Here is a 22,898-nt window from a genome sequence, read left to right on the forward strand (position 1 = left end):
ATTCATAATACCTGCATTGATTTTTTTTGTTGTTGATATAGTGTATGAACAAATGCACATCCATTTACATAATTTCTTATAGCCATTTACAGTTTCTCAAAATGTTTTGCTAATCTCTTTTATTTCCTCATCTATACTATTCCTAGTAATTTTATACATGCCCAAGGCTTCAATTATCTTCATAATACCAATGACTCCAAACGTATGCCACTTTCCCTGAGTTCTCTAAATGTTAGAATCATATAGATAACTGCCTACTTGATAGTTTCGCTTGGATGTTTTAATGGCATCTTAAATCCAACACATCAAAATCAGAGCATCACTCGCTCCTCACCTTCAACCTCAACCTTGGTACTCTTCTAGTAGTACATATCTCAGACACCATTATCCATCCTGTTACTAAAACCATAGAATGAAGAGTCATAGTTTATATCCTTATTTCTTTCATCCATTCACAATTAAAATGTTTCACGAAGTCCAGCTGATGTTTACTACTTAAATATTTCTCTCAGCTTTTCTTCTTAAAACATAACACATTTGCAATTGTACATGTTTTTGTTAAGTTATTTGATCAGTGCCCATGGCACTCTATCCCACACCACCCCGCCTACTGACTGGGAATTTTATAAAGATAGAAACGATCTGATTCTATCTTCCAAATTTCTCCAATTCCTAGCAAAAAGTTTAGGATATGGTAGGCATTTGGTAAATTTTATTTGAAGAGTCAATCACTGTACAAATCTAAAATTTGAGCCATTGTACATGGAACCACATGTGAAAATTGATAAGGATATCTTCTGGAGTGATTTTTGAGTGTATGCTAAGTATCAAACAGACAATGTTTATAACATGTAAAAACTACTTTCAAGAGAGCTGTAGTTATGCTCCCAAATTGCATGTCTAGATGCCAGTGACACCCCCGGGTAGAAGTCTAGAACAATGGCTGCATGGGTAGATTTCATTTGTTACAAATAGGGTTAGGCAGATGTTACAAGAAAACATGTTTATTATCTTAAAGTTTATGAAAATGAATCCAGTACCTAAAGTTATACAAATTCATTCATATAAGTACACACATACAGATACATAGACATGAAGTCTCTATTAGCCTTAAAATGTACATTTTCCCATGTATTAGAAGTTAAATTTTATATAATATATATATATAATATGTCATATATATGACACAATATATAATCATTTTTATAGAACATGTAGGTTGGGTAGGTAGAAGCAAGATTTGTAGATACTGAGTTGCCCAAGATTACAGGTTCAAGTATTACAACACAAAGATATGAAAAGGAGTTATTATTTGAAGTCCCATATCCTATCCTCCACCCAAGCAGTCTCTATGAAAGTATCATGATATTGCTATCATGCATTTAATTATTATTCTCTGGTTTATCTTTATGCTTTTGCATTTATCATTGTATATGATTGTACTATGTACATGCATACATCTTCAGCGTATATGTACATTTATGTGCATGCATAGACATGTATATGTCCTATGACCACATGAAACATCTATTAATTAAGGTTCTACTCATGATTTGGCTGAAAAAAATCATAATTTATTAGATTTTGTGCATAAAACAATTTCGGTATATTTAGAAACTTAACATGTTGATCATTTTAATAAACTTAGAAAACCTGTAGAGTCCACTGGTTTGGGAAGATTTTTTAGCAAGAATTTTTAAAACACGGAGGTCTGGATTAACCACTAATTAACCAGAAATTATAGACAGGCAGGGAACCAATTACCATTAATTAGAGAATGGCTATGCATGTCTGTACAAAAATAATATAAACCAGTAGCAGGTAACATTCTTCTTTTTCTGCGTTTCAAGCTCACAGCAAGGATGAACACTGTGGTCCTTGATCTTATTTAATACTTACAAATACCTCAGGGGTATGATAAGAGGTAAGATTTTATTAACCCTGGTGAAGAATATACAGATTATTATTTTTTTTATAAATTTATTTTTCTTGGTGTTCAATTTGCCAACATATAGAATAACACCCAGTGCTCATCCCATCAAGTGCCCCCCTCAGTGCCTGTCACCCAGTCACCCCCACGCCCCGCCCTCCTCCCCTTCCACAACCCCTAGTTCGTTTCCCAGAGTTAGGAGTCTCTCATGTTCTGTCTCCCTTTCTGATATTTCCCACTCATTTTTTCTCCTTTCCCCTTTATTCCCTTTCACTATTTTTTATATTCCCCAAATGAATGAGACCATATAATGTTTGTCCTTAGGGAGTTAAATTATTTGACTGAGTTTACCAAGTTTCCCAGCTTTTAAGTGAGGAGACAGGGACTGATACTAGTCCTAATTGACCAAAAGACTCATCAAATATGGCTTTTCTACATCCTTCTGGCTTCCCAACACTTCATTGTGATTGTAAAAATATGTACATGAAATGTTCACATCTGTACATATAAGTATGAGCCAGTAATGTGCCTGACTATATGAATTTTTATATCATACCGAAGTTACATATTTATAAGGTATGTGCACATTGTATTTTTCCTGTGTGAGTGTATCTACGTGTATATGTATGTTTGTACATGGACACACAGGTGCACGTATATATTACACCATGAGTGCAGCCAGGTGCCTACGCCTGTACATTCCAAAGACATTTATAGTGCAAAGTAGAGAACAAAAAAATAAGATTATTTATTGAAAGTGTCACCAACCGCAGGGAATGGGAGTGAAGGAAATACATCAATCCGGCCGCCTACCTTAAAGGCAAGCAGAAAGCAGAACTGCTCTTTTTTAAATCGATGAAATTAACAAAAGCAATTGAATGTGGCAGAGAGGAGATGTCAGGTAGGAATCCGCACATGTGGGACCTGAAGATTGTGAATAACTTAGAGAAAGACATCAATGCCTCTGCTGCTAGTGATTACCTCACTCTCCGTGTGGCTGTAAAACATGGCAGCATTTGTGCCTGTGCCAGGAAATGTCAGGACTTTAATGGTTCAGCCCTGGTTATGTGAAACAGGACAAGGACTATTTGCCCTAAATACTAGACCTTTTAATTTTCAAAGTTCTGAAATATTGAAGCCAGAAATACTTCCAACACTGGAAGATGTTTAAATGGCTACTTTATAAAGAATAAAGGCAGAGCATGTGCCTACTTTTTAATTCATAAGAAAAGTATTAAATCACTAGCATTTCAAAGAGCCCACTTTCAATTACCCATGAAGAGATTGCCTACAGAAAATATTAAATTCCAGGCAGGCGTCTCCAACCTGCCCAGACCACTGCCTCCCTTCTACCTTTCCCTGTGTCCTCGGGGAATAGGAACGAACTTCAATATCAGCAGAAGTAAAACATAATGGCCACATTTACAGAATAATTTCCACTGATATTTTTATTCCAAGGCAGGAGGAAGAGAGTTGTGAGTGTAAATGGCATACCTTGGATTGGGGCAGCTTCTGCTTTCAATGCAATCTTCAACTAAGATCCAGCGGAAGGTTTTCCCCCAAGGTCCTCCCTTTCATCTCCCTCCTGCCCTCAGGGTATGTAGCCACTTACTCCCCCATCAGCTTTTCCAGCTTTTTATTTTCATTAGCTCTGGCGTCCTGCTTCTGTCTTCCTTAGGGGAGTAACTGATGGGTACTCGATGAATACTTGACAAATGAAGGAATGAGTGAATGTCAGAGGGTCCTGTGGGCACCAAATGACAGCACTTTGCAGAAACATCTTCAGTCCTTTGTCTCCAAACATTGGTAAGAATATAAGGCAAGGGGATAAAAAAGAAGGAAAGAAAAACTTATAAAGAATGCCCGTATTTTGCCAAAGTTCAGGTTTTCAAAATATTGATATCTATTTGATACTTACTCATATTAAAGTATATGAAATGCCTCTTACTACCATGATTTTATAATCAAGGTAACTGATGTTCATTTGGTTTGACAACATAGTTCTGAGATGTCGTCATCTCTAGGTAAAGAACTCATGTCTTAAATATTATTTATTTATTCATGAGGGACAGAGAGAGAGAGAGAGGCAGAGACATAGGTAGAGGGAGAAGCAGGCTCCGTGCAGGGAGCCTGATGCAGAACTCGATTCCGGGACCCCAGGATCAGTACCTGAGCCAAAGGCAGATGCTCAACCGCTGAGCCACCCAGGCGTCCCAAGAACTTACGTCTTGAATGGCTTTAACTACTTTCCCATGGTTACCCACTTAGAAAGTGGCAGATCACACTAAGCTGTGAGACACCATGGGGACACTGGCCAAAAATCAGTGTGCCTAAATTAATCTGGGAGATTTGAGAAGTAGAGATATGTGGCAAGTAGTAGGGAGAAAATTACCCAGAGAAATAGCTTAAAGGATATTTTTTGTTTGTTTGTTTGTTTTTGATTTAAATGAAGGTGATAATGAAGAGATGGAGAAAAAGTAAAGGGCTTAACAGCAGAACTGGTGCTCCATCAGTGAGGATCAGTAAATGGATTGGTTTAGATTCTAGCACTGAAAACTTAGAAGCAAAGAAAGGCCTTAGATATAATGGTAACAGTCAGTAACCTCAGGTGTAACTGATAAACCCTGAAATCTCAATAGTTTAAGACAAGAAATTTTTAACTCCTGCTATATCACAATCCATAGTGGGTTGGTGAGGACTCTGCTCCATAAACTCCTTCAAAAATTCAGTCCTTCCAAGTGGTGGTTCTGTGTTCCTCTGAGGCCCTGGAATCCCCTTGACTGGTGGGCAGGGATGGAGAAGAGAATGAGGCTCACAAGAGGGAGGTTTCTGTGGACTGGGCCTGTCAGTGGGGTGTGTCACTTTCGCCTCTACTTCAGTGTCCAGAACTAGTGGCATGGCCACACCTACCTGTAAAGGAGCCTGCGAAATGGAGCCAATCTGAGGCCCAGGAGGAAAATTAAAATATGCATATAACTGAACCTCTGCCACAATGAGATAAAAGGAAATCCAGACCTGGGACAACTGGGGAGCTGGCTTAGGTAGTTAAGTGTCCGACTCTTGGTTTTGGCTTGGGTCATGATAGCACTGTCGGTCGTGAGATCGAGCCCTGGGGGCTCAGTGTGGAGTCCGCTTGAGATTCTCTCTCTCTCTCCCTCTGCCCCACCCATTGTATCACTCACGCTGTCTCTCCAAAATAAGTAAATAAATCTTAAGAAAATCAAGGGCAGCCCAGGTGGCTCAGTGGTTTACCACTGCCTTCAGCCCAGGGTGTGATCCTAGATACCCAGGATTGAGTCCCACATCAGGCTCCCTGCATGGAGCCTGCTTCTCCCTCTGCCTATGTCTCTGCCTCTCTCTCTGTGTGTCTCTCATAAATAAATAATCTTTTTAAAAAAATCAAGACTTTCAGGCACCCAACCACATCTGGGTTTTGGTATCTTTTTATTTAATATTATTCTTTTTAAAAAATATTATTCTTTAAGATTTGTACTTGTATGGCTTAAGCCTTTCATTTAGAAAGTCTCCATAGATATTTTTATATGTATTAATGAATCTAAGTTAAAGCCAACTTGTAGGCAATACCTGGGAGATTGAACAATTAGCTCAAGGAACTCCCAAAAGTACTGCAGTACTCAGACTCAGGAGTTAGCATCAGGCAAAGTGGAGACCAAGCAGGCAGGCACTTTACATCGCAGGACTTAGGAATGTAGGCTGGTGGATTTCAATCAACCTTGAAGACCCATGCAACACCTGAGAGCTCAAAGCAGCCCTCAACCATAGAAGGATAAGGAGGCTGCCCAGGTGGGAGACACAAGGTGGGCGAGAGGCTACAATAACAGGATTCAGCTTTGAGAATTTAGGACAAGCTGAAAGCCTAGGTGAGAGCTCTGTGGATACGACTGACTTGGTTACTATTCTCAGAGTCACTTGCGGACGTTTTTCAAGATGCCACGCCAGAGACTGGAGAATTGCTGCTAAATCTACGAGAATGTGGAAAGCAGAAAAATGGTGAGACTACAGATTACCAATGGATTGGCAAAGCTCTAGCTCTAGCTCCAGATTCTGAGGGGAAAAGGGACAATTTCCAAAAGTGGATCATTAGTGTTTTTAGATAAATGTGCTGGGCAAAAAAGCATTCTAAATCCAAACACAAATGGTTTGGTATCAGCAGTATCTACTGCTTTGTATTAGCTGTGACCTCTGCTTTTTTGCTGGAGAAGATTATGGGAAACTCCACATTTTGGGAGGCAGGCTGTGGTATATGACAGCCATGGATCACATAACGTGTTACTGCGGTTGCCACCAAATGCTATGGCTCTGCCCCCACCTCTTGCAAAAATACTTCTTGGTACCTGGCCATCTAAGACAAGTTAATTTAGCCCTACAGTTTTCTCTCTCTGTTTTGTGTGTTCCCTATTTTTTTCTCACATTTACTCAAACTGGGTGCCTATTTAAGCTTATGGATGCAAAAATCTAGGGATGCTTTGGCCGGTGTGATCTTTACTTTCAATCCAGACCTTCCTCTGTGTCAAAAGATGATTCATATTCTGTTCTTGATAAGAGAACAAGAAAGTGGTCCCTTAGAACCTGGGTGCGTGGAGCAGAATATAGATAGTGTTAATATATAAATGGATAAATTATTTTTTCTTTCAAGTGTTGAAATGCAATTATATTTATAGGAAAACCTGGCTTAGATGTTTAATCAGACACAGGTGTTTTCTAAAGCCTATTTGAATTCTAATTGTTGAACTACACTTCAAACATATTAACTAACAAGTTAATTCAATTCTATTGGTTATGAAATTACTAGCACCCACTGAGTAATAGGGTGAAAGAATTTAGGTAACACAAAGGAACAAATTCTGCCTATGAAAGAGGAGCTGTTTATTTTTCCTCATCAAATAAATAAGTGACTTATGATGCACTAAATAGGATATATAATTAATAGACTCAGGTGTCACCTTATTATAGAGTTGACTTTTTCTAAGCTGATTTTAAAAATAAACTGTTGATCTGTCATCCTAAATGAGCTTAGACTTTTGAAAAATGTGTTGCACTATATGTATAGGCATAAATGTGTTGTGCATAAACTTCTCTAAATGGTGCAACACGGCTTTCATACTACACTTAAATTTTACTTCATTTCATCATTATTGTGGACAAAATACAGGAACTACAAGTTACTCTTTTTCTTTTTTCCCCAATATCAGAAATCTCAGAAACTAAATTATTGTTGAACTTGCCTCCCCTCTTCTGGATTTCATCCTTTTGCCTCCCCTCTTCAGAGATCTTGCTCCATAATTATATTTCCTATTTCCCAGAGCTTCTACCTGTTTTTCCATATCCTGAACACTACTGTCTTCAAGGAAAACATCTTTTTTTCTTTCTTTCTTTCTTTCTTTCTTTCTTTCTTTCTTTCTTTCTTTCTTTCTTTCTTTCATTTATTTATGATAGTCACACAGAGAGAGAGCGGGGGCGGGGGGCAGAGACATAGGCAGAGGGAGAAGCAGGCTCCATGCACCGGGAGCCCGACGTGGGATTTGATTCCGAGTCTTCAGGATCGCGCCCTGGGCCAAAGGCAGGCGCTAAACCGCTGCGCCACCCAGGGATCCCAAAACCACACTTTCTAATTATGCATACTCCATTAGCTCCAATGTGTCTCCTCTCTTTCACAATGAAGCTTCCTGAAAACAATTTTTAGTTGCAGTTGATTCTCATCTTTGATAGATGGTTCAGCCAACTATAACCTGGAATCATTCAATTCTTACTAGTGACATCTTCATTATGGAGCCTAAAGACCACTTTCAATCTGTCTCTGATCCTTGACACTTCAATACTGCTCTGTCTCCAAGTCCTAAGAGTACCTTTCTTTGTCCTCCTGGCTCTATGACTATATTTTCATACCCTTTATTGACCTTCCTGGACGTGACAATGTTTTTCATTGTTTCCAGTATTTGGGATCTTGGTGCTTTTCATGGTCTTGTGGTTTTTACCTCCTGTTTTGTGTTGGAGATCCTTTCCTTCACCCAGAGGTCACTGACCTGGTCCCCCAATTGGGGACCCTCAAACTCTTCCCAGATCTGGTTACTTCAAAAATAGCCCCTGAAATAGGAGGGCTGGCTCAATTCACTTCAATTTGCTGCAATATCTGACACTGTTGACTACACCCTCCTTGAAACCATCTTCAACCTTAGCTTCACTGATACACATCTTTCCTGGTTCTTTTCCAACTCTAGTGGTTCATTCTTTGCATTTGCCATGGCAGCTTCACCAGTATCTTTCTTTGGAATTTAGACTTTTCTTTTTAGCCCTCTTTCCTTCTGTCATTATATATTCCATATATTCACCTCATGTGAATAATCCCATTGCTATGTCCCTAGCTCTAGAATCTGGACCTTCCTCTTGAGCTCTGGCTATTTGTTTTTAATTTGTTTGCTCTTTGCTCTTCCACAAAGACCTTAAATACAGCAGGCTGAGGTTCTCCACAAACATTGCCCTTTTGTGTATGTTTGTATGTCTACATATTGTGATGTGTTAAATGAGTGGGATGGCCACAGACTCAATTCAGCAATCTCATGATCATCCTTAATTTTGTTCTCTATTATTGTTTCCCTGTTTCATATCTCGCTCCTTCTCCCTCATTCTCTATCTCTCTTTTCCTATTGCTGTCTTTTCTCCCTGAAGACCCTTTCTGTAGATTAACTCATATCTCATGTGTGACTCTCAAGATCAATTCAATCATCATATGTCATTTTGAAAACATCCTTCTCAGTAGCCTAGACTGACTCAGGTGCCTAGACTTTCTATTTCCTTTGTGTTTGGAAATACTACAAATTGTCGAACATCTTGAGGCTGTGAAAATGTGTCTTTATCATGTCTGTATTCTCAGTTATAAGAATATAAGCAGCTAAAGGCTAGAAGACCAGAAGCACTGACTTGGGTTTCATCCACACAAAATAGATATGGATATGGCTGAAATTGCTTACACAGAATATATGAAGACTGATGAATTGAAAACATCAGAATTGTGCATGAGCATGACAGTGCATTTAGTTTTCAAAATAAATGATTGAATTTTGTATGTAGTATTTTTGAGCTCAGGATTTAAGACAATGTTTGATGCTGACAAACTAATAACCACAACTTTATAGAAGAGAACCATAGAAATAAATGTTCAACAAGTAACATAAGTCAAAAAGAATGTGAGTAACCCAAAAGCTTTCAGAGATTATTGTTCTGGTTTCACCTTAACAAAATAAGAAGCAATATTTGGGGAAATATTTAGATACCAAGAAGAGGAGAGTTAGATAAGATACTGGAGAGGGAAAATAATGCCTCTGGAACATGATGTTGATTGTGAAAATTGGAATAGGATAATCGGATAAAGAACAAGTGTGCTGAGGTAAATGTGCCCAAGGCATGTGGGACCAGGATTAAAGCAAGAGTAATCAAATTTCCAAATAATATAATACAGGAAATACGATATTGCTTGTGGCATGCTTCCCTTTCATTTTAAATATTTAGACTCCGAATACTGTGAAGATGCATTAGTTTTCTATTGCTTGTCTAATAAATAACTGCAAACTTAGTGGCTTAAAACAAGACAAATTTATATTCTTACATTTCTGGAGGTCAGAAATCCCCAGATGAAGATATCTACAGGAGAGAGTTCCTTCTAGCGGTTCTAGGATAGAATCTGTTTCCTTGCCCTTTCCAGCTTTTAGAAGCCTCATACAATCCTTGGCTCATGTAGGTCAGCATAATAGCAATCCAGGATAATCACACCATCTCAACATCTCACATGTGCAAAGTCCTTTTAGCCATGTCACAGGGGCTGAGGATAACGTGTTTATCTCTAGGGAGGACATTATTCTGCCTAATGCAGTCAAAAGCAATAAAAAATAGACAAATGCCTAAATTTCATTCATTCATTTACATCTGAGAGTCTGTTTTTCATTTTAAAACAATGCTTCACATTAAGAGCTTCATGTTTTTAAGGCCTGTTCACTCTCATAATCCTACCTGAGCCTTGAAAGAATTCTTTGAGAGATAGGGAAGATATTGTATGCATTTTATGGATAAGTTCATACGTGTGTTTAGTGACTTGCCCAAAGATACACAGCTAGTGAATACCACTTGCTTGTTTTCTAAGTATAATTTTTTTTATTATTTTTTCCACTACTCTATAACTTTTCCTTGTGAGTAAAAAAAATAAAGAAAGAAAAATTCCCGGATTCACCAGACATTTCTCATTTTGCAGAAAAAAAAAGGTAATTTAGGTGGTTGGTCCATCATTATATTTTTCCTAAATACATTGCTCATTTTAGATGAAACTGCAGAAGTTGAACACATTTCTATCCCTTTCAAATTTTGGATTTACAAGTGAAACACAGACTAGCCTAGGAGACACAGGACATAGAAACTTGGTATAGATTTGGTACGCTGCTTGCCTCCTATAGGTCTGAAAATGTAAAGTCAGGGGTAGCAAACACAAATGCCCGTGAGATCAAGCAGGACTTCTAAATATGATGAGGGCTGATTTGAAAATGTAAGCTTAGTAATGAGTAGTAACTAACTAACATTCACCTTCCATGACTAGCAAAAGGGAGCAGCAAACCCTGTGTCAAACTGGAGTGTGCTTAGCTTATCAGAAGGGGCAGCTTCTTCTTAGTACAAGGCTACTGTTGTTTTGGAGAATGTGGACAGTGTGGACAGACAACCCTCTTTAAAAAACAGATAAGCCAGAAATTGGAATTTCTATGTTAAATCTCCCAAATGTTAGGGGTCAGCATTTAAAGGGTTTTAAGATACTGAATGACCAAAGCAAACATGTATGGAAACCAGAGAGAGTCCATCGTGGGTTTCTAGTTTCAGCTGTAGCCTAAGGACAGTGATAGTACTAGACTTATCTGCCAAAAAAATGTTTGGAAATGAAAGGATGTGAAAGCATTGAGTGCTTGCTAGGAGAGTAGAAAATGGAATATTCTATAGATTGCCCTTTTCACATTCCAAAAAATTGGCACCTCCTTCATATCTCCTTTTCTAGATTTTGTTGACAGAAACCCTGATGGTAGTATTCATAATCACTTCAAAACAAAACTAACAAAAGAAAAGGATGTAGGTACATCAGTAAGGCAGATCTTTTTTTCTTGATAGTTTTCTAAAAATAAACTCATAAAAAATGAAAGAATTACTCAAAAATATTTTGGTCTTGAAGATGTGTTTGACAAACAATTCTGGAGCAATAAATCCCTTTGTAGAATAGGGATGTGTTGTAATATTACAATCCAAAAATTGGCATCATTTTTAAGAGATAAGAGCAAAATAAAAGAGAAATAAAGTGAATTCTATACTCTAAGCTGAGAAAAAAAATAAAATAAAATGAAGTGAGGATCCTTCCTGTCCAAACTGCGGGGCAGTCTGGGTGGATCAGAGCAGGGAGACATCCAGCAGCTCCGGTGCCAAGGAAAGCGTGGATGACCTTGGCCACAGCTATTTGCTGCTCTGCACCAAAAGCAAGCTAGGAGCCTGGTACGAATTTACTTGGTAGCTAAGTGATGATGGCCTTAAGTGGTGACAGTTGGAAGGAACAACTTGTAGGAAGAACACCATTTCCTGATTTGTGATTTTTTTGAAGACATAGACAGAAGTGAGAGAGGTGTGCAGTGGCTCTAATTGTGGAAACTTACTTTGAGAGTGTTGATCTTGGTGAGGAAGGTGTTCAAGGCATTATACTTTAGTAATGATGAGGTTGGAAGAAGTCTCTGAAAGCCTGAATTTTGAGTAGTGGAAGTTGTATAAGCCAAGAAATGCCTTGAACAAGATTTGGAATTTATATAATGGTGCCCATTACCCCCATTTTGATGTTTTAAAATAACTTTCTTTAAAAGTCAATGTAATTTCATAATCAAGAGGTAATTGCTATTTCCAAGTATATATTTATATAACTTTCATTCTGGGATTCATCACCCCCCTAAATTATTTCCTTCTAGTTTAATATATTAAGTTTTGCTCTTTCTGCTATAAAGTTCTACAAGTTTTTAGAGAACAAATTGATGGTAACCAGAGGGTAGGTAGGTATGGGGATAGGAGATGGGAGCACCTTTTAAAGGTGATGGGGAGTAAGGAGGGCACTTGCGATGAGCACTAGATTAGTGTTGAATCACTATGTTGTACATTTGAAACTAATATTACACTGTATATTAGCTAACTGGAATTTAAATTAAACCTTAAAAAAATTGTATGAGTTTTAATAATCATCCTGTCATGTATCCACCATTGTAATGTCACATAAAATAGTTTCACCAACCTAAAATTTCCCTGCACTTCACTTATTCTGCACCGCCCACCTTGTACCTCTGGCAAGTACTTATCTGTCTGTTTAATATCTCCACCATTTCGTCTTTTCTAGGGTATCATGTAAATGAAATAACACTTTTAACTTTTCAAGACTGGCTTCTTTCCCTTGGCATTATGCATTAAAGATTCATCCGTGTCTTTGTATATCTTGATAGCTCATTACTTTTACTCTTCCTCTCTAAATAATATTCCATTATATGGGTTACTGTAGTTTGCTTATTCATTCACTTATGAAGGACATCTTGGTTGCTTTCAATTTTTGTGATTATAAATAAAGTTACTATCAACATTTGTATGTAGGCCTAAACATGTGTGAGCATAACTTTCCAAAATAGTTGGGTAGATACCAATGAGCATAACTATTGATGATGTGGTTTACAAATATCATCTAACAAAGCATAGCAATGTTTACCTTTGTAAGAAACTCACCAAACTGTCTTCCAAAGTAGTTGAACTATTCCATATTCCCACCAGTAATGAATGAGAGCTCCTGTTATACCAGATTCTCACCAGCTGTTGGTTTGGGGATTTTAGCTATTGTAATATGTAGACCTTCACAAAACCTACAATAAAGTTTCCTTGATTGCTGTCAATGAATGTCCCCTCAGTATCTCCCATTATTCTCATTTCTAAAGTAGTTTTTAAGTGTGCCATTGTTCACTGGGTTTGGGGACAGTAGATAACTAGTCTTCTGGTTGATAGTTTATGAGAAGAACATGCAGCACACATATAACTTGCTTTTGAGCCAGACATGGTATCGGGTTGGGAATTAGTTTATTTTTTGATCATAGTGAGGCTTGACTAAAACTATAAAAGGGCAACCTGTGGGAGAAACTGATGAACTGTTTAATAAAAGCATTTATTTTTCCTCTGGGTACATAGTTAGATTGCCTTTCTCAGGCTCCCTTGCAATTGATATGGCTATGCCATTAAATTTTGGCCAATAAAATGTTTATGGAAATGGCAGGTGCTACACCTGAATAATCCTTCCTACCTCATATTACAACTTTAATCTGCATGTTGACTCCCAGAATCATAGATAGCTTTTGAAAACTATGTGTTGAAAATGAAAGGCACTGTGTGGAGCAAATCCCTTTGTTTCTCCTCTTCCTTATACCAATAGAATGAGAATGAGTAAGAAATAAATTTCTATTATAGTAAACTTTTGATATATTGAGGTTTATCTGTTGCAGGATAGCTATCCTAACAAATACTTTAGGAAAGACTTCCCAGAAGAAAAAAAAGAAAGAAATTGAAATAGCTCCTGAAATTCACATGCAATGTAGAAACATATGGGCTTTAATGGGAAAAGCATGAGCAAAAGCTGTAAGACTAGATCGATCTTTGAAAGAATGGTTGGAAGTTGAGGCAAGTCAATCACCACAATTTTATAATAATAATGCTGGTTTGACAATAAAAAAGATGTTACAAATGTATCATGTTGGGGATCTGATTAACAATAATGACAATTATTTACGTAGGTAATATATATTGATAAGTTATCTTTCAGATACTAAGCTCTCAGAATCTATTATCTCATTTAAATTTCAAAGCCTCTCTAAGAATAAGATATTACTATTATCCCTATTTTACATAAGTGAGGAAACTAAGGCACAAAGATATGAGTAATGTGTCCAGGTCACACATCCCATAAGACCTAGAATTTCAACTTTCTGTTAGTTGTTGCGCCTCTAAAATTCCCCATTCTTAATTACTTCATTCTATTTCTTAGAAAGCAAAACTCTCTAAACTTCCCTGCCATTACCCACTTGATATAAATGAACGCATGCATGGGATGGATGAGGTTTTGTGGTTTAGTTTTCCAAAATGATCCAAACTGTGCTTTTGTTAAATACATTTTCCTTTGTTAACCAAAACTAGCATTTGTCTTCTCATACCACCGTTACTTAGTTAATGTCCAAAAACCCTCATAAAAATCTGTATCTTATTTGTGTTTATATCATTGTATACTAGCCACTCCCTTCCAGTGAATATAGATATAACAGATTAATGAATTTATGGTTAATTTTCATTAGTTTCTCATTAAAAGTCAAGCAAAGAATGATACTTGCACATTTTCTGGTCTTTCTTTTCTTCTTTTAGCTGATCTAAAATTGTGTTTCATGCAATTATCCTATTACTCTTCAGAAAATCATGATGTTCTTCCCCCCAGAGGCTAAAGCCCAACAAAAAGGATCTATGGTCTAGTGCCAATACCAGCTGTTGGAAATTATCTTCCTGTTCAAATTCGATCTGTTGCTTTTAGATTCCAGGGTCTCCTGTTTAATTCTCAGACCTAACATTTCTTTCAAAGACTAAAAAGACGCTAATCAGTTACATTAAAGTACTTGACTTAAATGTTCTGTTAAGGGATTTCCAAGTTGCTACAAATGCTTGGGACTTTATATAGCATCTAATGGGCTGTCCTGTTACAGTATCCTTAGCATACTTGACCAGAGGATGTAACCCTGGGTGCTGTTAGAAGGGTTTAAGATGGCATGTGGCTTAGCACTGGATTTATTCAGGGAGATTTACACTACAGACTTAAAAATCACAGGTCAGTGGCTTTATGAGAGTTGACCACCCAGGAGGCAGTAGGGGGAGATAGTTAAATACAAGTAAAGTAAAATATGTTGTCATCTATCTTTCTTAGATGTATTAACAGTATATCTAATATAACATATTTCTAGAGTACCTAAAGCCTAAAAGAGATGTTACAAATGTATATCACGTTGGGAATCTGAAGTCTCTTACCCTGTGCAGCCATGTTTTGCAATGTCCAGGGTATAAATATTTATAATTAATGTCTCAGTTGAAAAGTCCTTGATATATAATCAGAATTGCTTCTCTAAGAATGAAGTCCTCAAGTCAAGTACTAGATATGTCTAACTGGTGAGTGTAATGAAGAAAAAAATTGAATACAGAGTATACACGTAAAATCTCAGTTAAAGCACTGAAGGATACAAAAATAGAAGCCATTATTATGTTTTTTAAATGAGTTTTTTATTCAGAGACATTCACATAAATTGTTAAGGATTCAGGTTCTTTGGTTGAGAAAAATCATCTATAGAGGAATAGAGCTGTAAGTATTTTAGAAAGGATTGTAAGACTGGGACATAAAAATCTAGACTATAAGATTTCTAATATTTATGTAAGCTAGATTTTAAGAAAGTTTTGAAATGCAAAAGCAGAGTTTCACTTTATGATTAAATGAATGCTAATAAGGAAATTAGATTTTTCTATCACTTAAATTTACATCCACTTCCTTTCTTTCATCACAGGTTAAATAAAGTCTTTTCTGCTGGTAGCTAAAGGCAAATGGGCATGACTGCGCCCAAAGTAAATGCAAAGTAACTTACATTCTGTGGTGTTAGGCTCATAAACATGCTCTCACCTCCCTGGTTCATTTTAAAGCCTTAAAGATATACATATCTTGACATAGTAAGGGCATAAAATATTTTCTTGGGTATTTTTTTTAAAGATTTTATTTATTTATTCATGAAAGACACAGAGAGAGAGGCAGAGACACAGGCAGAGGGAGAAGCAGGCTCCATGCGGGGAGCCTGACGTGAGACTCGATTCCAGGTCTCCAGGATCAGACCCTGGGCTGAAGGCAGCACTAAACCGCTGAACCACCTGGGCTGCCCTTTTCTTGGGTATTTTTATATAAGGACTTTGACACTGAGATGTGCAAGTGTATTATATTTTTCCCAGTGAATGCAAAGGTGTTCCATTGTGCTCATGGGTCTCTGTGTTATCAACATACAGTAGAACAGAAGTGGGGATGGTTTGCACGCTTCACTTACCAACATAACAACATAGCCTACCTACCCCTAGAATTACCAGGTCAACAGCCAGTATACTAACAGACTGCAAACAGAATATTGAAATATGCTTGTGACTTAGCATTGTAGACAGACACGCAGAGAAGTGGATTTAAAATATCAATCCTGGTATGAGATATTATCCCACTGTTAAATACACACCAAAGGTTACTGAATATAAAGTATGCATGCAGCCAACCTCCATAGTAATGCAACATTTTAAAAAAAGGTTGCTAAAGGAAGACACTTTGGTTTATCTTGCACTGTAGTTACAAAGACTAAGGCAGGCTTTCAGAACGAAGAATATTTTTTAAGAAAGAAAAAAAGCTTTACAAACTTAATTTCTAGAAAGTAATTATCAAGCTGCATGGTAGCATAAAGTCCTATTGATCGAAATTTCTCTTTCTGTATGAACTTCACAGACTTGCATGACTTGGCATCAGTAAGAGCTAATGATGATTCATGCTATTAGCTTCAGCAGTCACAGTCCCTAGGAACTCAGCTTTGACCTTTTATTAGCACTCTTCTCCCAAGCAGATAGGATCCTTCTCCAGCCACACTTCCTAATCACCTTAAAACACCTGGAGAATTAGTTAAAAGCCTGATGGGGAGGGACTGGGATGCTAAGGGAAAATGAAGATTCAGTGTAAGGAGAGGACACATTCTATTGTGTAATCTGACCAGAAGCCCTGGGAAATCCTGCAAAATAAAATGACATGTTAAGATTTCATTTGTGTAAACTTAAAATAGTCATAATTACGAGAACCATGTTAAGTGTTACCAGTTTGTTTCAGCAACCCCTCCCTTTCTCCCTAAAAATATCCCCATGCAACATTTATACATTCATTTTTTCCTTGATCAAACATTTATTGAGCTCCTTGCACTATACTAGGCACCTAAATAGCATTGTGTTGTGGTAATGTAGGAGCCATTAATTTTTTAAAATTAATTTTTTACCATCCTCTGCTTTAAGTGGCTTCTGAAAGAAGCATCGATTAACGAAGCCAGGGAGAAGTGCTACGCAAATGCTTCAAAACTCTATTCCTCCTCTCCTTTTTATTCTTCTCAGCTCCTACTGCTCCTCTCCTACCCACCTGCCATTGCCTCCCCCAATACACACACACACACACACACCAGTCTCCTTTCCACTTTTCTATTGCATAATAGACCAGTGTAATATACAGCTGCTCTTTAATGATTAAGGCTAAAGGGGAGAAAGGAAACTCATTATTAAAAGAGGTTGGATTCTCTTATTCAGGCAAATAATTTACTTTAAAATCCTAATAACTGAAGATGGAATCTATAGGGTATTTAAATATCTTTTCTTCAATTTTGGTAATGGTTTGATTTCTACAACATATGTACCCACGAAAGGGCTGCATATTTGCAAATTATTTTAATAACAACAATACAGGCTCAATAATTTAAGATTTTGTCGATCACACTTCTTTACACAACCTTTTGTATAAATGGACTCTACCTCTATTTCAAAATACTGAACTTAAAATCACATAATTTTTCCTAATATATTAGAAATATGCCCACTGGAACTACCCTTTCCTCATTCTGTGTGGATCAAATGGTTTTCATCCTAATCACCCTGCCAGAACTGTCCTTTAAAAGAAACCAAAGATTTCAATTAATCCATGATGTGTTTTCAGTACTTAGGTTGATATATTCAACTTTCAGTCTTTTTTTAAAAAAAATTATTTATTTATTCATGAAAGACAGAAAAGAAAGAGAGAGCGAGAGAGAGTCAGAGACTCAGGCAGAGGGAAAAGCAGGCTCCATGCCGGGAGCCCGATGTGGGACTCAATCCTGGGGCTCCAGGATCCCACCCTGGGCCAAGGCAGGCACCAAACCACTGAGCCACCGAGGGATCCTTCAACTTTCATTCGTTTAGCAAATTTATCTTTTCTTGGATTCCACGATACCAAATTACTTTTAATTATCTTCCTAGATTTCAGATTAAATTTTGCCATCACTCCCAACGAAAACAGCAACAATAACAACGAAACAAACACTTTCTCATAATTATTAATGGTCTTCTACGCTTGCTGCTTTGTCTACATTTTATCCTCAAATATCTTTTTACATTCTCTTAGTTTCAAAGACACCCTCTCTATTGATAATTCTCAAATCTCAGGAGAAAGGTATTATACAGTGAGAAAAGTATTGGGTTAGGAATGGGAACATTTGCTTGGTTTGGAGTCTTGTTCCCTATAAAATTTTGATGAGTGACTATTCCTTTTTTTTTTGTTTGTTTGTTTTATTTTTTTTGTTTTTGTTTTTTTTTTTTTGATGAGTGACTATTCCATTTATGTATGCATGTGTGCATGTGAGAGAGAGTGAAGACACTGGTCCTGGTATAAATTTAAAACAAAATACTAGTTGTGATGAGCTAAATAGAATTCAATTCCATTCTAGTGGTTTTTGTATCTTAATTTTGCTTCAATCTTTTAAAACCAAAGACTTAAATAGTAATCTTTTAACATAAACATGAGCAATATCTATTGTTATAGATGTTTTAGAATTTTAAATATGAAAACAGGCTTTATGTGGCTTAAGTTACCTAATTAATGATATTATTTGGGGAAATAGATTTTATCCCAGGCTCAACTGACCTCTAATATTAAATGAAATGGGTTGTCCTTCATTTAAATTAAGTGGCCAGTCTTAAACTTCTAACCATATTGGAAGTGGCATAGTGAAGGAACCATGGGAAAAACATTCCTGCTGGACAACATTAACAAATAAATGAATGTACCTGATAGTCAATTTATCACAAAATTGGTAAAAGAACCTCTTTGGAACTTAATACGTTTATTGTAGAAAAAGGTATCATATATCCACGACAAACAGGCCATCATGAGAATCAAACTCAGTCCCATTGGAGAGAGGATAAAAGCCCTTACCTTTGGGAAGGGCTTTTCTGCAACAAGCTACATTGTGGTTTGCAGTTCCACTTATAAATTAATCCTCACATCTAGAAAAGCAGCTATAGGTCTGATTTTGTTGTTAATCTCTATTTTACAGATATGGAATGCTGGGGAAGTTTAAGTGACTTGCAATCACTCACCCAGTCATAATCAGAACTGGAACTAGACTGATTTCTTTCCTTTTTATTCAGTTTTCTGCATGCTAGATCTAACTCTTGTCAGAACTCACTCCAATGAAGTAGTTTCTATTATTGATAAACATAGATTTTAGCACCAATTAATATAAAATTATTTTATGTATTTTCCAAAATTAGGCAAGTAGTTATTGAGTTAAGGAGTGCCCAAACAAATTTCTCCTCCTCCACTAACAAGATGAGTTATTCTCCCACTATGGGGAGAAAAACTGATATACGTAAGCAGGCCCCCCCAAAAGGAAACATCATTTAATTCAACATAATTAGCTAATTAAATAGTCATGTAATTAAATAACACTAGACTTTTTTTTTAAGATTTTATTTATTCATTAAAGACAGAGAGAGAGAGAGAGAGAGGCAGAGACACAGGCAGAGGGAGAAGCAGGCTCCATGCAGGGAGCCCGACGTAGGACTCGATCCCAGGTCTCCAGGATCAGGCCCTGGGCTGAAGGCGGCGCTAAACCGCTGAGCCACCCGGGCTGCCCAACACTAGACTTTCTAACCAATACATCCCATGAAATTCATAGAAATACATAAACTGGCATCAGCATGCAATCAATCTTTTAGCTACTTTAATAAGTTTTCCTTATTTTTTCATCTTTATTCATTTGAAATATTTCATGGTTTTCAATGGTAGTAGGTTGTTAATTGTGCAGGTCTGTTTTGCTCAGAGCTGCTTATTTATAGCACTAGTGTTATGAGATATTACTTTTATATCTGTATGTATGCTGTTCATTTTAACTTTTTTGCTTCTGTAAGATAGTCATTTCATTATAATTTTTAAAATATTTTATTTAAATTCAATTTGCCAACATGTAACATCTAGTGCTCATTCCATCAAGTGTCCTCCTTAGTCCCCGTCACTCAGTTACTCCATTCCCCCACCTACCTCCCCTTCTGTAAAACCCTTTGGTTGTTTCCCAGGGTTAGGAGTCTCTCATGGTTTGTTTTCCTCTCTAATTTTTTCTCACTGGGTTTCCCTCCTTTCCCTTATAGTCCCTTTCACTATTTTTTATATTCCACATATGGTGAAACCATACGATAAGTGTCTTTCTCCGATTGACTTATTTCACTCATCATAATACCCTCCAGTTCCATCCGTATTGAAACAAATGGTAAGTATTCGTCCTTTCTGATGACTGAGTAATATTCTATTGTGTGTGTGTGTGTATATATATATATATATATATATATATGATATCAATCATATATATAAGAAGATGTGAGATATATATATATATATCATATATATATGTATTGGTTATATATATATATATTATATATATATTATATATATATGGTTATATATATATATTATATATATATATGATATCAATCATATATATATATATATATATATATATATATATCTCACATCTTCTTTATCCATTCATCTGTCAAAGGTCATCGTGGTTCCTTCCTCAGTTTGGCTATTGTGGACATTGCTGCTCTGAACATTGAGGTGCAAGTGTCCCAATGTTTCAATACATCTGTATCTTTAGGGTAAATGCCCAGTAGCGCAATTGCTGGGTCATGGGATAGCTCTATTTTTAGCTTCTTGAAAAACCTCCACACTGTTTTCCAGAGTGGCTGCACCAACTTGCATTTCCTCTAACAGTACAAGAGGGTTCCCCTTTCTCTACATCCTCACCAACATTTGTTGTTTCTTGTCTTGTTAATTTTAGCCAATCTCAACAGTGTAAAGTAGTATCTTATTGTGGTTTTGATTTGTATTTCCCTGATGGCAAGTGATGTGGAGCAATTTTTCATAGGCTTGTTGGCCATGTGTACGTCTTCTTTGGAGAGTCATTTCATTATCTTAATTATTAAGGAATATGGTATGTAGAACTTCTATATTTTCAGGATTTATATTGCAAAATACAAGATAACATGAAGAAACAGTATACCTGAAATATAATATACTTGTCAGGGCATGGAGAAGTGGCTAGAAAAATCATGTAAATATTTGTATATGCGCATCCCAGAGTTTGTAAGTAGCATACAATGTTCTAGAGTTTGGTAACATCTTCATATTTAACATTCTTTAGTCAAGATTAATCTTTTGCTGGAAGATAATCCTAAACTTATCTTCTATCAGAGATCTAAACTGTCATTACAATTTCCAATTTTAATAATTTTTAATATTTCTAAGATTTTATTTGTTTATTCAGGAGAGACATACATACACACACACAGAGGCAGAGACATAGGCAGAGGGAGAAGCAGGCTCCCTGAAAGAAGCCTGGTGTGGGACTCCAGGATTACGCCCTGAGCCAAAGGCAGACACTCAACCACTAAGCCACCCAGTCATCCCAATATTTCTACTTTTTTCAAATATCCACTCTTTTCCCCATGAAGCTTAAATAAAACATTTGTTTTTTTTTCTTTTTCTACCAAAGTTAAACTTCATTGCATTATTAATCACCTCATGTAGTTGTTGAAGGGATTGATTGTAAATTACACAACAGCAAAAATACTAAACAACAAATAATCATAAAAATACTAAACAATGGCAACTAAAAACCTTCTCTTGATTAAAAATTCAAAGTGATGTGGTACATATTTCTGGTTTTAGCCTAAAAAATAAACTTATCACTACTTCTTTCGGCATAGTTGGTTCCTTAAGAAGAAATGGTCTAGCCTCCAAACTAGATTGGTCAAATGACTGAAGGTGGGAGGAAGGGGCACAGGAAAGTTGGGAAGAATGGTGCTGATGTGCGCACGTTTTGGTTTATGACGAGATGGCAATACACCACTCTACTCTGCAATGAAATTTTGCTTCCAGGGCTCATAAAATTTAGGCAGGGTTTATTTTGGGGACCACAGGACTCATTGAGTTATCTTAAAAAGAAGGTAGATGAAGAAAGGGAGTGATTATTGCCAAAAAAAAAAAAAAAAGGTCACTTAAAATATAATTAGAAACAGCAGCAGCAGCAGCATAGCTAATACATACTGATTCCAACGATTTTGTCAATCATGTAGCCGATTCACACGCTTGGTTTTTGACCTTCACATCAACCTTGTGAGAGAGCAGAGGACAGAACCGGTCACCTGGGGAAAGACCCACGCATACTAAAGTCTTCTTGTAGAACTTAAGTCCCCCCCCCCCCCTTTTTTTTTTCTTTTCTTTTTTCTTTTAAACTGCAACATAGCTTTACAGGCTGAGGGCCCTGGACCATTCTGAGGCTTTTGCACGGAGGGCACTGAAATGCTTCACAAAGGCAGATCCTTCCAGCTTGGGGGGGGGGGGGGGTGCAGAGAGTGATGCGCAAAGTTTGCCTCCTCCGTGTTCTTTTTCTGTTGCGTGGCTGAACGTACATGACATCACTTACCCGAGGTCTGTGTCGCTCACACACACACACACACACACCTACCGGATCGCTCGGCAGTGGTTTTCCAAAGAAAAAGGGGGAAAAAGAGCAAAAGCAAAAGACGCCCCGCGCAGCTAGACGGCCTGCTTAAAGCCTCTTTCCGCGTGGCTTCTGGAGCCGTGGCTCCCGGAGCGCGCCCGGCGCGGGGTGCAGGTGGGAGAGCCGGGGGGGCCGTGCACCTGCAACTTTGGGGCGGGCCTGCGCGCGCCCTGGGTCGGCGCCCCTCCCGGCTGCGCCCCGCGAGGCGCCGAGGCCCCGGAGCCGCCGAAGGGCAGGGC

General features: G+C 37.4%; 1 long non-coding RNA gene across 1 annotated transcript; it reads right to left on the minus strand.

The window, feature by feature from the left end:
* Positions 1-2,820: 2,820 nt before the first annotated feature.
* Positions 2,821-22,830, minus strand: LOC118350595 (uncharacterized). Its single transcript, XR_004804660.2, has 3 exons — positions 22,624-22,830; positions 22,203-22,268; positions 2,821-3,724 (listed from the first exon to the last, which is right to left on the minus strand). It is a non-coding gene; the product is annotated as an uncharacterized LOC118350595 (long non-coding RNA).
* Positions 22,831-22,898: the final 68 nt, after the last annotated feature.

Source organism: Canis lupus, chromosome 36 (assembly GCF_003254725.2).
Source record: "Canis lupus dingo isolate Sandy chromosome 36, ASM325472v2, whole genome shotgun sequence".
NCBI classification, from domain to species: domain Eukaryota; kingdom Metazoa; phylum Chordata; class Mammalia; order Carnivora; family Canidae; genus Canis; species Canis lupus.